The sequence below is a fragment of the Oreochromis niloticus genome, linkage group LG6, assembly GCF_001858045.2.
Source record: "Oreochromis niloticus isolate F11D_XX linkage group LG6, O_niloticus_UMD_NMBU, whole genome shotgun sequence".
Lineage (NCBI taxonomy): Eukaryota > Metazoa > Chordata > Actinopteri > Cichliformes > Cichlidae > Oreochromis > Oreochromis niloticus.
This window is the reverse complement of record NC_031971.2, coordinates 35,064,303-35,081,781: the sequence shown is the minus strand read 5'-3', so window position 1 is coordinate 35,081,781 and position 17,479 is coordinate 35,064,303.

Genomic DNA, 17,479 nt, shown 5'->3' with positions numbered 1-17,479 from the left:
TGTGGAGCTCTGCCAAGGTGTGTACGTACGAGTGCAGAGGTGCACTTGTGTGTTTATCATAAAAGAGAGAGGCACTTTAATGGAATCCCACATCCATCTCATAGCCGTTCCAAATTTAAATGAGACATTTTCCCTTCCTGCCTTTTAGCGATGAGGCATATTAATAAGCTGGGAAACGATGCTGAAAGGTTAGACAACTTTTTTTCATACAGAGGAGAAATGGTGTGTATTGTCTAAAGTGCTCGGAGGTTTTAAATGTGGGGTCTGTGCATGCAGAAGGACTCCAGAGATTATTCACAGCTGTGTGAATCGAGGTAAAAGGTTGATCAAACACTATCTAGAGGTCCATTTCAGTGGTGACAGTTTTAGGAGTCCTTTCATATGCTTGAACAGTGGCCTCCAATCCAGTCACTTTATTCCTTCTTTCTCCCCTCTCATCTCCTCTGGTATTTTCATACCTATCTCGACCCTTTTTTTGTTGTTTTTGCTTGTCTTCTTTGCCTCTGTTCCTCTACTTCTCTCAGTCATTATCAGAAGGTGACAGAATGGTTTCACAGCACAGCTCAGAAGCACTCTGCAAAAGGCCAAGAGCAACTTATTCCCTTTTAAGAGAATGCTTGTCATTTCTTAATCTCTCTTAATTTTCACATTCCCTCATTTTCAGGTGGAGTCAGTGGCAGTGGAAAGAAGCAACATTCTCTGATGTTGTTTTCGCTTTTCAACAGATTCTGTTATCACCTTGCCTCAGCATACTTGTCATTTCAAACAAGTATGATTAAAAAGCTTCTGTGTGAAGAGTAGAGCTCTTTGATCATTTTTACAGTGATGATCAAATCTATTCATATACTGTCTGTGCACATCTGTGTTTGCATGTCCGTGTGCATTTACTATCAAAGACTCAAAGGTTAATCACAACTACAAGATGCCAACTCCAGTTAGGCAATTTATAGATCAATTTCTGTGATGTGCTACCATTTTGTTTGAAATAAGCAGCTCCACTAATAGACTCATTCACTTTTTCTTTTTTTTTTAAAGAAGCTTTAATATGTTTTTGAATTTGTGGCCATTTCAACCAGCAGAACCTTTTACAGTAAGACCCTATAAAATTACTATGACAAATATGTTCACACTCATTGCCCATTACCACGGTTAGCCACAATGGAAGAAAAACATTTTATTTTGAGGTTGCGTTTTCTAAAGGTAGTTTCAAAATTTACTCACCAGCTAGTTGTTGTGTTTGCCAACCACTAGATGTGATGATAAAGGGAAAAAAAAGAGGTTATCGGAGTATTTTTTTTTAAGGAAACAGATGCCTTCTGCATTAAGAAACGTGGCTAATAAGAGCAGTAAGGCTGAACTTAAATAGTGAAAAACTTTGGCTGTAAAAAGCTGAAAGTTACCCCAATGCTCCAGAAAGCTGGGAGGATCTGCAGAGTCAAGTGCCTTGATTTGTGACAAGCAGCAGCACATTTTAGTTTATACCAATCATATCATTTAACAGACTTAAGCATAATGAATAGTGCAGCTTTAGGATTCACTGGAACAGTCATAGGTATGCTCATAATCTAAATGTCATGCAGAATTTTCCAATTGAGAATCACTAATGCTAGATATTTTCCTCAGTCGCTCTTTCAATTAATTCCATTGCATTCATCAACTTTGTTTCAATCTTCAACAATTGGGAAAGGTATCCTCCCCTGAATAATTTTGAATGTTCAGATGGCAGGAGAAAAGAACAAATAACAAAGCAGTAATTTTTAGATCTCATACTGATACTTTGCACAATTGCCAGTTATGAGATGAAATCGTGACTGCTGCTTTCATTGAATCATCTGGCATTTATTCCAACAGTAACAGCCCAATGCTCATTCCCTCACTAATCCCACTGTGGTTTGGTGGTCACAAAACTCAAACTCATATCTGACTCCTAACTGGGTCAACAAAACTTTGATACATGCAAACGTTTTAAAAATACTTTTAACAATAATATTGCAATAATGACAATAAACTAACAATAATGCATTATTTTTGTACTCTTGCACAGCTTCACAAGAATACCATCTAGCACCAGTGGTATACGAGTCTTTTGGCAAGTCAATATACAGTGACTTTAAACTTACTTATTAAACTTACTTATTACCTGTTGTTATTATTATTATTTATTTTGAATGATTTGAATGAATGATCTCCTTCTACATGTGCTACAGCGGACATTTGCCCTGTCTGAGTTTGTCTAAGACAGCTTTATCCCCCAGACTTGGTGCTGTTGTAGCAGGCCACTTATATTGGCTGGGATGAGGCAATACCTTAAAGCAGGTATATACACCATTCAATTTCCGGCTGTCCCAGATGAAAGATCCCCAACATGAAAGAATCATTCGGTCAAAGAAAACTGGGCATTGTAACCGTCCTGCAACCAAAGAAAGACAAAATTCTACCAATAAAATGGAACTGACAGTTGTCGGTGAAGGCTAAAGACATATAGGTCTGCTACCTTATTCTACATCTTGGGAGATTGTCTATAGAGTTCCAGACACCTAGAGCAGCGGTCCCCAACCCCCGGGCCTCGGACTGGTACCGGTCCGTGAGTCGTTTGGTACCGGGCCGCGAGAGTTGAGGCTCAGGTGTGAAATGTATGTTTTTCAGGGTTTTTATCGGTCCGTGGCGCAAAAAAGGTTGGGGACCGCTGACCTGGAGCATTTAGCATCACCTGTGGTGGCAGGGCATGTGACAAAAACTGTAGTATCATGGGGTCCATCCATGTCCACCTACTAACTCTCACATGAGCATCACTGGGTTCACAGTAAACAAGTGCTGATGTTCTCAAATTAGAACAGTATCCAAGTGTTTTTCTCTTGTTCCATTTGCATGCAGTAAAGAGATATAATTAGTCCATTACATTTGCTAAGCTGCCATCCTGATAGTTTTAAACACACTTGCAATTACCATCTTTCTTTTTTTTTAACCGCCAGTTTCAATGTGGTAGAGCACAAATTGTCAACTTTTCAACACATTGCTAAGAAAGGCCTATTTTTGAATATGGCTAACCAATACACACACGTTATCATAATTATTCTTAAATATTCAACCGACATTCGTAACAATTAGCAGCTGAAAATGTGTGAAAGCAAATGCAATATTTCATTCATGCAGATTATATATGGAATCAGTAACAAACTGGAGAAATTGGGTAGAAGAGGGGTGAAGAGAAAAGCCGTGATGAGAGAAAGCGGAGCCATAATGCTCTGCTAAGTGAAACTCCCATGCAAGAGACTTCTGTGAAGTCAATCAAGCATGTGCCACTGCTTCATCGCTTATCCATTTATTCGAAAACTGGCGCATTTGAGATTTTTAAATAATTTCTTCCTCATGACATTATGAATAATTTTCTTTCTACATGATTTGACAGAATATTGAATATAAACAGAGTTCTGTGCTTGCTCTTGAAGAGACGAACGATAATCATCTCTAACTATTGATTTTTCACAGTTCAAAAATGCATTTTTTTTCTTCTAAATCACGACTGTTCTTTATATAGTGCTTTTGCGCATCCCTTCCTTCAGTAAAGACATAACTGCCTAATCTTTACTCAAGGCTTTAGATTACACTTGACATAATGTACAGAGAGACATAAACATGGGAGATAGCTAGTTGACAGAGTTAGCAGTTCCACAGGGTTTGGGTAGAATTTTGCAGGGTGCTTTGATTTAATTCTCAGGAGATAATATGACTGAGATTCAGCTCCAAAGACAACGAAAGAAGGGTGGAAAGAGGAAGCAAAAGCAAGAAGAGGGAGGTTAAATATATGTTGAGACAGCTTGTAAGATACAGAGACAAAGAAGAGATGGGACTGTGTATGTGGAGAGACTGACTCAGACTGAGCTAGCCGAATTGTATGTCTTGAAATCGAAAAGGAAACTGACAGAGAGACTTATCTGAGTGAAGAGGATTTAATCACAGTCCCAGCAGTTAACCAATAACATCATCATCCTATTTCTCACTCTCTGTATCATTTCTTCTATCCAGCTCTGCAGTTTTCCCTGGACACAGACCATTGAGTACAGGCAGCTTCCCCTCCCTCACAGCTTCCCTCTTAATGGAAAACTAAAGGTGTTCTGGCTCATTCCACGTTCATCTGAGTCTAGCGCAGTAACTCTCCAAACGGAGCTCGTTATTCCATTATCACCAGCGTGTGTGTCCGCGTATGTGTGTATGATTCCCTTACAAGTCCCAGAAGTGCTTTTTATTTGAGAACAAAGCCATCAGGTGTCACAGTGTGAGATTTTTTTACCATCTGAGTCACAAAGGATGAGTCAGTCAAGGCAACTGAGCTGATTGGAAAGACACGTGTCAGACATCAGCTCTCCTGACCGAGTGTCTCATACACAGTCCCTCAGGCAGGCCCTTAAGTACACTAAAATAAGGCTAAAAGATTCCACTTGAGAGGAATTCTCATGCCCGCAGTGGAGGAGTAGCTTAAAAATAATTCAATTATATACAAGTGGGGAGGAAAAATATTTAAAATGCAGGCAAAGGTGACTATTAGGAATAACAAAATCATAATTTTATCTCATTCTCAGTTTTGTGCCACAATTCTTTCTCATTCCTGATTCAGCTTCTTTAAGAGTGTAAGACATGTATCATGTAACAAGGCAGAATGACACAGCTCTACATCAATCACAGTTTGAATACATGTTGATTAAAGTTCCTGAACATTTTAGCTAATAGGAAGAAAAGATGAGGTACAAGAAGTAAGATGCTTCTAAGACGGTTTCTTTTTTTCTCAGTGACTTTTATTTTGATTCCAATATGCGTGATCATAGCCAAGGACGTGAAATGTATAATGGTACTAAACTGTTAATATATGGTTTGCTCCGACACACAAACCAGTCCCTGACACTCCAGGAAAAATTTCTAAGACATGTGTCAGACATCATGTATGCTACATTAATTTTGCTACTAGATTATATTAACTGAAAGTGCGGTCGTTTTATAGATGTTATTTTTCACTGGTAATGAGTAAAAGCATAAAAACTGTCATTTTTCCTTTTTTTCTATTTCATACATACTTGTTTACAGGAGAAAAAAATGATTAAGATTATGACTCGGTTTTAATACTGAATATGGCATGTAAAAAAATAATTGTGGAGTCATATAATGTACCTATATTACCCCAAAGGACTTAAATTGAATTAATTAAAACAGTGTTAATACAGTGTAACCATATGGTCATAATAGCACTAATGGGCTACAGCGATTATATGCTTAGGAGGAATTTAAGAATTAATCACATTAACTTTCTAAAGTAGGGCTAAGCAAATATTATAAAACACTGCACAAATTCTGCAGTATTGCTGAGGATCATTTATGTATTACATTGGGCACCATTATGCATTATGCACTTTAAATTAGTTGGTGTCATTTATACTTAAAGCTACTAGTTTCTTAGTTCTGAAGTAAGAAAAACATTCATTTACAGGTTTGCTTTCTAAGACAGTAAGAAAAATCCAACAAAAAAGTTGGATTAACCAAATCTGAACAGATATAAAATTAGATAAACTATAATTTGGTTAAAAATCCAATCCAAATACAGTCCGGATTGTATTGTTTTCCAGATACCTGAACCTACACATACTGCAATTCAGTTAAACATTAAATAAAAACTTCTAGAAGCACACACACACACACACACCAGCAGAACAGCTATAAACTGTTGTGTCAGCATCTTCTATAGTTAGTTATTGGTATCAGACAAGCTGTACTGTATATGTTTGGGGGCAGAAAGGGCATGGATTTATCTGGGCATCAGCATTCTGTCATTTTACTTTATACTTCTTTCAGGTCGAAACCTGTCCATGAACCAGGTCATTCCTATATTTCAAGAGTCTAAACTTGGCACGGTATTTTCCTAAATTATCCATTGGCTGTGAAGCTTGGAACAAAGAGTCCATTAATAATATTTTGAATAAGAACTAGAACTTTGCAAAGGTAAACAATCTTAAAGTGAACATGCCAACATGGCTGCCTTTTCTCTGGTGTCCCCCTCAAATAATTAGCTTCAACTCATTCTCTGTCTATAGCTCTGCATGATGAGTTTTAATGAGGGTTCAAATTAGTATGAATCTGTCTGAAATAATAGAAATATATCAGACCAGTTATACTTCACATATACTTAGACTTTGCACTATATTGTCGTTTCATTGCACTGTAACTGTGAGTGCATATATGCATATACATACCTGTACAAGGTACAAGGTACAGGTTTGCATTCTAAAATGTGATATGATTCCTCTCATCTCACAGTACCAAATCAGAAATTAGAGCAGTTGCAGTGGGTATATTGGTCATTGATCCAGGACCTATTTCAAGTAACCCTTTTATACACGGACATAGGCTGTCCATCACTTCAAAGGTTTATGGAAGTCTTCATTTAAAAAGTGGGTCAGTTCCAGATTGGCACTTGGTACGGTCATCGACTCACAGCCTGGGTATGCAGCATGAAAACTAACTAGCAATGAAATGCCTCATAGATGATGATTTATTAATGAATTTAAACATTTTTTCTTCTATAAGCCTTTTTTAAGTAAGATTACACACCTATTGTATATTTGTTCTGTTTCACTGTCTTTGGTACTATACTGTACATTTTTACATGTAAAAATTCAAAGCTTTGTTGCGCTGTTAATGTGTCCCATTATTGCTTTATAAGGACATCATAATTCCAGAATAATAACGCAGTAATTTGCAGGCTCTGATCTTTAAACATTTAACACCAGAAGCTCAAAACAATTCTCACCAAATAGACAGTATTTTCAAAACATCATACTGCTTCAAGCTTTTCTTTTATTTTGTACACAAGCAGCACAGAAGATTATTTCTTTCTGTCTTTTTGTATCGTTGGTGGATTTGAGGCCAAACCATGAGCCTGAGGTGAATTTGACTCTCTAAAATGTTTTTTTGTTCACAATAGTCCTTTGTGTAAATGCTGAAATACAGTCTTGATTTCTTCAATTCAGCGTTAATATGTGTTTGGAGTGGTTGTGGTGAAACAATCCTGTTACCAGCCAGCCAAAACACATTGAATTATCTCCTTTTACAAGGGTGAGTTTATATAATATTCCCATTGCTTGGTACAGTTAAATTTATGGACTAAGAGAGACTGTGCTCCTTTGTGTTCGGCTCATCTTTTCTTCTGTCCTCTTCCACAAGCCGAGTCTGTTCATCTGGAGGAAGATGAAAGGATGACTTTTGCTCATTGATATAAATAAATGGAGAGAGAGAGAGGGATGAGGCGAGCCCGTGTAGGAGGGGAGATATCCTTGGGGCAAAAGAAGGAGTAGGAGAGAGGGATGAGCCGACCACAGGGAGGAGAGGAGGTGGAGGGTGAGGGTGAGAGGGAGGTGGAAAATGACGAGAGGAGATATGCATAGAGAGGAGAGAGAAGGAAGAAAGAGCGATAGATGAGTGGAGGGATACGATAGGCAGGAGAATGGAAAAAGAAGAGAAAAAAGAGAAAAAAGTAAGAAGAGAAACGAGTGATGTTGGGAATGCACAAGAACACTCACTTTATGAAAATGAGATTTTCCACCACATGTGGTTACATCCTATCATCAAAGGTCCTACTGATTGACTGCACATATACTTATGCAGACAGTGTCTGTTCAAAAATGTGCACATTTTGTTGCTCCCTACACACATGCATACAGTATACATTTATACGCAAACAGTGCGTGTGGGGATGCGTGAATTGCCTGTAAGCTTGTGTTGCTTCTTACAGTACGTGCGCGTGTGCAAGCAGTTGTAATCTCATCCACCTGTGTTTGGTGAAGTACATTTATAAGGAGCAGTTAACCTTTCTTTCCTGTCTAAAGCAATGGCATCGAGACATTTTATTAACTCTGGCATGTGATATATTACCACACTTCCCACACTAAGATTACATTACCCCTCTCTCATTTCTCCTCTTATTCCTCTTTGCTGCCACTTCTCCTTATCTTTCCTCTGTTCTACTACTCTTCGCTCCTTCTCCTGTTTTTCCCCATTTCTTCTCCACAACAATATATATATTTATATATTTACTCCCCCTTCCTACGTGATGGCATCCACCACAGTAATTACACTTAAGGGGACAGCAAGGAAGGAAATAATGGGCAGAGAAACACTCAGGGACAGAGGGAGAAGATCTCAACATAAGCCACTTTTTAAAGAAAGACAGAAGGAGACCGAGAAGAGACATTCCTAAGGGAAACACAGTGTTGAGAGAGACAGAGGAAAAGAACCGGCTGAAAAGCAGGGAGACAAGAAATGGTTTTATTGGGGCTGGAGAGGATATAAACGTTTTTTATCTTGCAATGGAGTCTTCTTTACCAAGTATGCAATCCTACCTGGTTATCAGTGATGGCTGTGTCATTATGCTCTCCAACATACATATGGGTCTCTAATAATTGCAGCTTTCAGAAGAGAAGTGTTGTGAACATAAGAATAGAGGAGTGACTTAAGCATATTTATAGAGAGAGAGCTTTTACCGTTGCTACTATAGAAGTCATGTTCAATGTTCAGCATCACTGTTACCTCAACTAGGGCAGTGTGAATATTTGCAGGTAATGAGGTCTTAGAGGACCACGTGATAGATGAAAATCTATGGCAGGGTAGATGACGGCTTTGAGAAAAGGATAGACAGAAATCACTTTTTGGTATAAACGAAAAAGTGTCTTCTCTTCAGTGTTTAAATAGCAGAGAAGACAGGTTTGTGAAAAAATAGCATGCATGAATATCTGAATAGCTCGTGATCATTAGTCTTCATCATTTCTGTGATGACTCTTTTAAGGCCAGAAATGTCATGTTTAAAGAAATAAAAGCAATGCAGTATATTCCCAGCTGTCAAGTATCCATGCAGGCTGCAATACCAAAATGTCTTTTCTCTTTTTTTGGCCTTGAGAGAGAGTGTTGAAATTCTTTTAATTTAAATGTAACCTCTTCAAAATACAGTAGTAATATTACATCGGACTTCTCACCAGGGGTAGTTGAAAAACTCTTATAAGAAACCAGAAATACATGTGAAGAGGTAAAAACATTTTGATCATTATGCAAACTTTTTTATATATTTCTAGACAGGCTTGCCTGTTTCAAGGTTTTAAAAGAATGAGAAAGATATGAGAAAGATCACAAAGCTTCCATGGCACACAGATGTTCATCCCAATCTGAATAAGAACATTTCTGTGCCTCAAACGTCTGCTTATGGTATAAAATATGTGCTGAATAACTGTCAAAACAGACCTGCTTCTTGTGCCTTTTGCACAAGAGGCCTAGCACACATTCACACATTATTATGACAGTTTGCGCAGTTGAAGTTGTCACACAATTGTAAGCTATAGAATGAAAATATATGAAAGTACTTCCCTGAACTGGAAGAATAAGACATGAAATGCTAGGTAGATGGGTATGGACAGTTATTAATCCCAACTACTCGAATTATTATAAACATTAATAATTGCCCAATAATGTTCCCAAGTAAATTAGTTGCTTTAAAGCCTTGTTGACCTTAATCAGAGTCAATGGAAATGGGTAGCTGAAAAAAGCACAGCTTATAATTCTTTTAACTTGTAAAAGTAAAAGTTCTTGTCCTTTTTGGGGGGGGGGGTGTCAGAACTTACATTGTTTTACTTTAACATAAAGAGGGGATGAATGCAAAGTCATGCAGAAGAATGGAAGATTTCCATCAACATGTGGAGCATAAAAGGGCACATAAGGCTATTGAAACTGTATCATAATTAATTGCTGGCAAGTTGCTTGCCTAGCTTAATTGTTGGGAGGGGCCGACCTATCACATTCATTTAACAGACAGGTTTTGGATGGGATTTGGTCCACCGAGAGGCGGCCGCTCAACAGTCCAGTCAGTCACCTTCATAGAGTCTGACACCATACTGCTTTCCTCTAATTCAAACTTCACATGCAATCACTTTTCATTTTCTCATAAATCCTGTTAGATCCCACCTCCCTCTCTGTACTCCTATTAGGTGATTGTGTTTTAATTTGGAGCAACGAATGAACTATTAGCTGTCATTGACACGTTACCAATGTAATGCTGGAAAGGAGCACAGCAGCTGTGACAGTTTATCCTCGTTCACTCACTCACTGAGCCATATGCACACACACACTCACTAGCAAAATTGAATGCACATACTTTTGGAAATGAAATTAGTTAAGCTGCCTAAGTCTGACTTGAGACAGACAGAAACACCTTAGAAACACAAAACAGAGCAGATGAGGGGGGCTGCTTGCTCCTGTTTCTTATAGACATGTGCTAACACTCTGATCACTTATTCATGAGGTGGCTGAGAGTGAGGGAAACGAGAGAAAAGCAGTGAGTTGGTTTTTTTTGTGAGAAAAGACACAGTTAATTGCAGTTGCAGGAGATGTCAGAGCATTATCAGTGTTTGCTTTGGCATCAGAGTTGCGTGGCAGCCAGATAGAAGCCTTATCAGAAAGATAAAAAGTGAGAAGAGGGTGCGGACACAGGAAGAAGTGAGAGACTGCAAGTGATGAAAGGGAAGAAGAAGAAGAAAGAGAAGAAGGAGGAGGAGCAGGAGGAGGAGGAAGTAAGAAGTCAAGGGGAAAAGATGGAAATGAAAGAGGGGACAGTGAAGATTGGAAAATAAAAGAAATTCTAATTTTGTCTTATCTGTACAACTGGAAAAGTTTTATCTCTGAATTCACTCGTCAACATGCTGCTTCTGATCACCCCAGAAATTTGACTGGTTGCCATGAAGCAAACATCAGCAATGATTTAAAATTATAATAATTAAAATACAAATAAAACCTCTTTATTGGCCTCTCCCCTATTCATTTATTTCTCCATTGCTAAGCTCCAGTCTTCTTCACATTCCCCGTAGAACAAAGCTCAGATTTGACTTTTAGCATTTATATCCTATCTTCAACTCTTTCTCTCTAAGTTTGCCCTCTATTTCTCTCTCCAGCACAATTTCTTTGTCTTAGATGAGTTTTGTGTTCCTTTCATCTCTTTCCCATTTTTTCTTTCTGTGCTGTTTATGCTTTTTCCCTTTCAACTCCCTTACGTTAGGTTATTCTGTACCACCTCTTTGTATATCCTCGCTCCCTCTGCTGCACTTCAGCTTGTTGTACTCCAATCAAATTCTGATCACATCTTTATATCAAAGATGCCAACCCTCCAGGAGGCACTGCTTTCATGTGATGAAACTTGCTTATAATCCTTTCAAAGCTGTAAAGCCAAGGCTGAATATTAACATTCCACATTATTGACCTTCTTCTTACACAACTCCTCTTTGTCAGTTTTCCTAGTCGGAATGTACTTACTGTTCTTAGTGTATCAACTACAAGCTTCAGAGCAGAAAGAACTAAATTTATCATTTCCATATTAGGTCAACAGTTGACTTTCACATAGTGAAAAGTGCACATTATCAGTCTTGTATATTAAGATTTCAGCATTTTCCATATTCCATGATATAATCCATATATCCATCCTGCTGTGTCTCTAAATACAAGAGTCAACTTTGTTAATGTAATTTCAGTATGAAATGATATCAATAGCTTAGGCCACCTGCCTTCAGATATTGTATTTAAAGCTGTCAAGAATGCAGCTCCACAAAGTATGCAAGGTATTGAGTGACTGTCTTTTGTTTTTATTCAGTGTGCTTTCTGTGATGCTATAAGATTATGTATTTATTTAGACTTTGCTCTTCTTTTCACTAAGTCTCAACGATCCAAGATAAACCTAACATTATCCTTCGTCCAGATTGTGGATGTCACGTCAGCAGCTCCATCAGTTTACCCAAGACTAAAAGGAAAATTCCCCACTTCACCATTTTGTTGCTGACGCATACTACATAACATTTGATAATATGCACAACTGTCACTTTATGCCACATACTCAGATGTGGCATCAGCATTCATGAACTTTTTTAGAGATCTGCATTGTTGTGAACTTACAGTTGATGCCACAAATTGTTTTGGGAAACTGTCACATATTGACTTTTCTCTTGTGAGCAATAGTAATACTGAGAGTCAGATGCTGTCATCTTTAATATTCAGTATTTTGGGGTTTTTTTGTTTTCTACATTTTTGTAATAAAACTCTGCAAAACTCAAGCAAACAATAAAACTTACCTAACTTGTGCATTCCATTATGATTCAACTATTTCACAGATCTTGGAAAATATACCATCCTTGAGGAGGAGGAGCTGACCGATCTGCCCAATGTTTGTGCTGCAGCATGACAACAAACCCAAGCATGTAGCTAGAGTCAAAAAAGAACAACTTTTGCCACAATAAAAACAAGGAGCCCTGCAACAGATGGTGGGCCACTCACAGATCCCTGATCTCAACATTATAGAGTCAGTATGGGATAACCAGACGAGACGGAAGGCAGCTTGAGGGTAACTTTCTGGGAACACAGATGTGGGCTGAATGTTGCCTGGATTGTCCTTGTGTAATACATATACTGATTTGAAGCGAGCTAGTAGAATTATCTTAACTTCTGAAATGTTTTGCACGGCAAAGAGTTGTGGATTTAACATCAGGAATAACAAGCAAAAGATTACAATACATTTTGTGTTGTACAGAGCGTTACCCAGCACAGTTTGTTTTGGACTTTGCTGTTCCCTCTGAATTTAAATTATGTGTTAGTATTCTCTTATGCTGCAGCTAGTCACTGTTCAAAAGCAGGTCAATGTTCAGCAAAATGTATTACATATTAGTATCTTGGGTTGCAATAAAAAGAATTGCTCCACTTCTTATCTACTGATTGTGTATGTGCATCAGTTTATCTGGTGGATCTTGAAATGTCGCCAATTCCAGTGTAGTAAGAGGCAATTAGGGCATCTTAGTAAAGTTGTCACTAAGAAATCTACTTTCTTCTGTTGACTGATCTGCCTAACGATACTGGAAGAATTAATTGAGTCAGTGGAGATAAATGGCTCTGCACTGACCATCAAGTGACTTTCAAACCATTGATTTGTCCCTTATCTTGGCTAATAAGATGCTCTTGCTGGCAATGGTTATTCAGACCTAAGCCACTTTGTGTTACCTTTTGTCATGAGAAGTTTCTCTTTTATGGAGCAATGTGACTGTACTGGTGTTTATCAAGCTTGAAGAGATAAAAATTGTTTAAGAGTAGGATTTGATGGCTTACTGGGATACTATTTGACTTCCAAGTAGCCAAATGTCTGCTGTACAAAAGGCCTAAATAACGATTTAAACACCTATATGTTAACTGATCTTTCTTTCTTGGATAATATTGTTTTTATTTGTGTTTTCCAATTTTATAATCTTTCCTAGGAACACTACGTGCTTGACAAAGATATAAATACTATATAAAATGACACATTTAGAAAAGGTGGATATTTCTGAAGAAAGTTTAAGTGCTCATGAAGGTGAAAAATGAAATATAGTACAGTGAGGAGCTTTCAATGGTTGAAAAGCATAAAGAAGTGAAAGTGACATTCAAATACAATAAGTGAAGGTTTCCCTTCTGCACTTTGTGTTCGAAGACACTCATTTAAATTACAAACTTCATTACTTTCCTCTATGGTGCATTTCATTTAAGAGGTGAGGTGCAGGTGCTGAATTGATGGAATGCACTGAAAGACATTTCAGCATTTTATCTTTTCATAATGCAGCAGAGGCAGCCATGACACCTAACCCAGATAAATACTATAATTATCAGTTCTGCCTCTCACCGCTCACCCGTCTGCCGATCGTCTGTCATATCCATCATGCCTACACAAACACATGCATGCACACAGGGTTTTGATGTGTCAAATCTGTATCAATCATGGCAAGTCAAAGTGAGATTTAGTGCAGCATCCTGCTGGGGTAACCACACTGTGGGAGAGTCCATATTAAACTGTCAGCTGAAGTGGGCCAGATTGTGTTAGGCCAGTCTATCCATTCATCTGCGCTAATGGTTTTTTATGCCTCCATCTATTTCATGAATGGAAGGGGGGTGAGGAGAGAGGAGGACAGGTCCCTGGAGACGAACAGAGGTGAGGAGTGTAGGGAATGAAGAAAAATTGAAAAGTTGGAAAAAAGAAAGCGACTAAATGATTATATAAATAATAGAGATGTGAACAAAAGCATAGCAGAGGAAAAAAGCAATCACAGACATGGAGTATATAGAAAAAATATGTGGGTAAGCTTTGACACATAATGAAATAAGGTAATTTTGTTCACTATATGCAATTAACTACGTTCTTATTTCAACATTTGCCACTGTTTTAAATGAGCAAGCTCACAGCTTCTTTTTTAATAGCAATATGGACAAAACAAGGGCTAATGAAATGAAACTGGATGCCATGTACAGCAGCTAGCAGAAGCTCGACTAACAAGGCTGTATGGTAATGAGCTTGAGGAGGTGAAAACACACATGCATGAGTGGACACACCCACCCCTCCTCATGCACAGATACACATTACCTCAGCAAGCTCTCATTTTGCAATGACCACTTTTAAGAGTTTGTTGCTATGGCAACACCGTGATTTATTTCCCAATTAAGAGTTAGTGAACTTGTTCGCTTACAACCGCTAATATCACTGCACATAAATTACCTTGAATGCAGTATATTTCCTATTAAAAACAAAGCAACATCACTATCTTGCATCCTCTAAACGAGCAAACTTCTGTACAAAGAGTTTGTTTTCTTGTGAGTTTATTGTACAGAAACAAATATTCAGTAATAATTTTGTGCTACTTCTAATTGGCAATTATTGTGTTTGCAAAAAAAGGATGAAATTCAGCAGGTTTCACATCCAGTAACAACTTTTTTCATCCATCTAGCTAAAAATGAAGATAAACAATATATGGATGGATGAGAGGTTCAGTAGGCAGGTGGGAATGTAATGGAATCAATTAGGCAAACAGTTGTGATTTATATTCTGTGTTGATAACAAAGAAAGCTTAATATAGTTTATCTTGCTTCCATACTGCTATCATTTATTTTTCATGTTTATGATTATAACATATAAATCCTTCTTCTTTTTCATGAAAAAGTGAGCACCGGTGCCTGTCTATCTGTTTTTCCGTGTCAATGGAGAAACTGCAGGAGTAACTGTTCTTAATATTCTTAATACAGACTGCAAAATGTAAATGCACATATCAGCATGACTATATAAAAACAAAGAGAATGACAATGAATTTCTGTGTGGACTTTGTCATCATGTTAGCATGAACAATCTATGGATCTGCAATGGAAAAAAGACCCTTGCTTGCTTAAGATTGCAAATAACATTCTTCTGTAATGAAACCCCTCTGTTCCTCGTTCTATTTTCTATTCCCCTCATTCTCTCCCACTCTTATCCCTCCTCGCTGCAGTGTTCTTGAGAAGTAGAACTTGTCTGGCCCTCATTAATGTCCTTGGCATTCGCTTGGCTTTGCATCTCTCTCCCCAGCCTCTTACAGCTTCATCCCACATTCTAGCCATGCCATCCTTGTAGCCGCAACACTAGCAGGCTTCAACTGCAATTAGTACTTATGTCATCACACATTCACAAGCACACACACACCGTAAAAGCATTTAGGTCGAGATATTTTTTGTGTGCACTTCCACCCTTTCCATCCTTTAACCCTGCAGCCCTCTCAGTAATGATGGACTTGTTGGACAATAATTAGACTGAGTTAATAAGCATTCAGCTGGTCCAGGAAAACAAGGGGATGGCGTGTTCCCTTCCATTAATGCTTTATTAAAGGCCTATCTACTTTAAACTCAATGGAAGACTGACACTATGTAGCACCAGTGGTGTATTATCTTATTTTATGACAGGTTTATCATTGGCTGTTGTTGAAAGAATGCGGAAAGGGTCGCTTGCTGTTTAGGCATAATAGTACTGTGGTGATTAGGTAAGATAAAGTTCCTCAAGAACACTGATCAAAGTTTGCTTTTCTTTGTGTGATGTGGTGTACTGGAAGCCAGCCATAAAAGGAATGTGTACTGCACAGTGTTGATAAGTTCTATCGCTCTGTACAATCTGATACTGTTTGTGGCATTAGCTTGCAAAGGCTACAAATTGTCACAGTATCTTATTAGCTGCAGTACGGCTCTTTCTTTTGGACCCCTATCACAGAATTCGGAAAACTAGGCAAAGTCATTACCGTTTTCACTTTTTCAATCTCTCGCTCTTTTCATGTTCTGAGATCACTCCTTTATCCCTCACATTCTATTTTTCATCACAAGTTTATCCTCATTCATACCCTCAAACACTCTTTAAACTTGAGGAAATGAGACCCACGTCTTTTGGAGACAAAAAAAAAAATGAAGTAGGTCTGGGGTGATCACCAGAAAGTTTTTGACACGAAAAATCACCCTTAAGCTGGTGTTGAATGTTTTAGAGCGAGCTGGTCTCTTATTCTGAGGGGGATAAGACAGCTCTCGTGTCTGCTTGTCTGCCGGGGCTTTGGAGGTAGAGGAACGGCAGCTACCTCTTTTGCTCTCCCCTCTCATCTCTTCACACTAATTAGAGAGAACTGGTTTTAAATCTTAGTGGGGACACACATCCTTGGCCTGCACACAGGTGGGTGCGCGTAGTCATGTGTATTCATCAAAGCTTTTCTGAAAGAGCATGTTTTTGTCAAAATGCATTAAAAAAACATATTTTACGTCAACATTTTATTTGTGAGAGACATGTTCATGCATAGTGTGACCATTCTGTGTGTATGTGTGTGCTCGTGAATATTGTTCAGTGTGGTGGCAAATCACCGCAGGCGATGATAAGGATGAGGCTTAAGAGGTGGGCTCTCCAGGCCTAATCACTGCACCCATTTCAAAGACGAGGATGCCAATTAAAACTGATAGGGCTCAATATAGGCTTTTGGGCTGCCACAGTGAAGAGCAACACTGCCAACATGAAAATAAATCCCCCCCCCCCATCTATGGGTTAGGAGATGAGGTTAGCCAGTCAGTGATCTGAAAGGAGTCTCTGATAAATATGCGGGCTCTATAAGGAGCTGCAGTGGGGGCAAGAGGAATTGACTTGGGGGTCATGGAGAGAACACAGAGATTTGTAAGTCCCCAATCACCGTTTGTGTGTGTCAGTGTATGTCGGAGATCTGAAGGTCTGTGATCTCCACTTCAGAAAGTGGGTGGAAAAGTGAGTTAGGGGGTCTTTGATATATATACTCACTGACACTTTTTTAGGTACAGGTACAGATGCATATCTAATGCAACCCTATACAAAGTAAATTCTTCTGTACTTAATAAAGAGATCAAATTTCTTAATATTTCACCCTTTGTTGTGTTTTGATATGGTGAAAAAACATGATCTTTATAATATTAATGCAAACAGTAGTAGAGTTGACAGTGAAGCAAAAAATGTGGAAGAAGCTTTGGTTTCACAAGTGTACCTAATAATGTGGCTAGTTTGTGTATATATGAGAGTAATAAATTCATCAGCTATTAATGATGAATATTTATCTGCCACTAAGATCCATATCATACAGCCGTTTTATGTAAG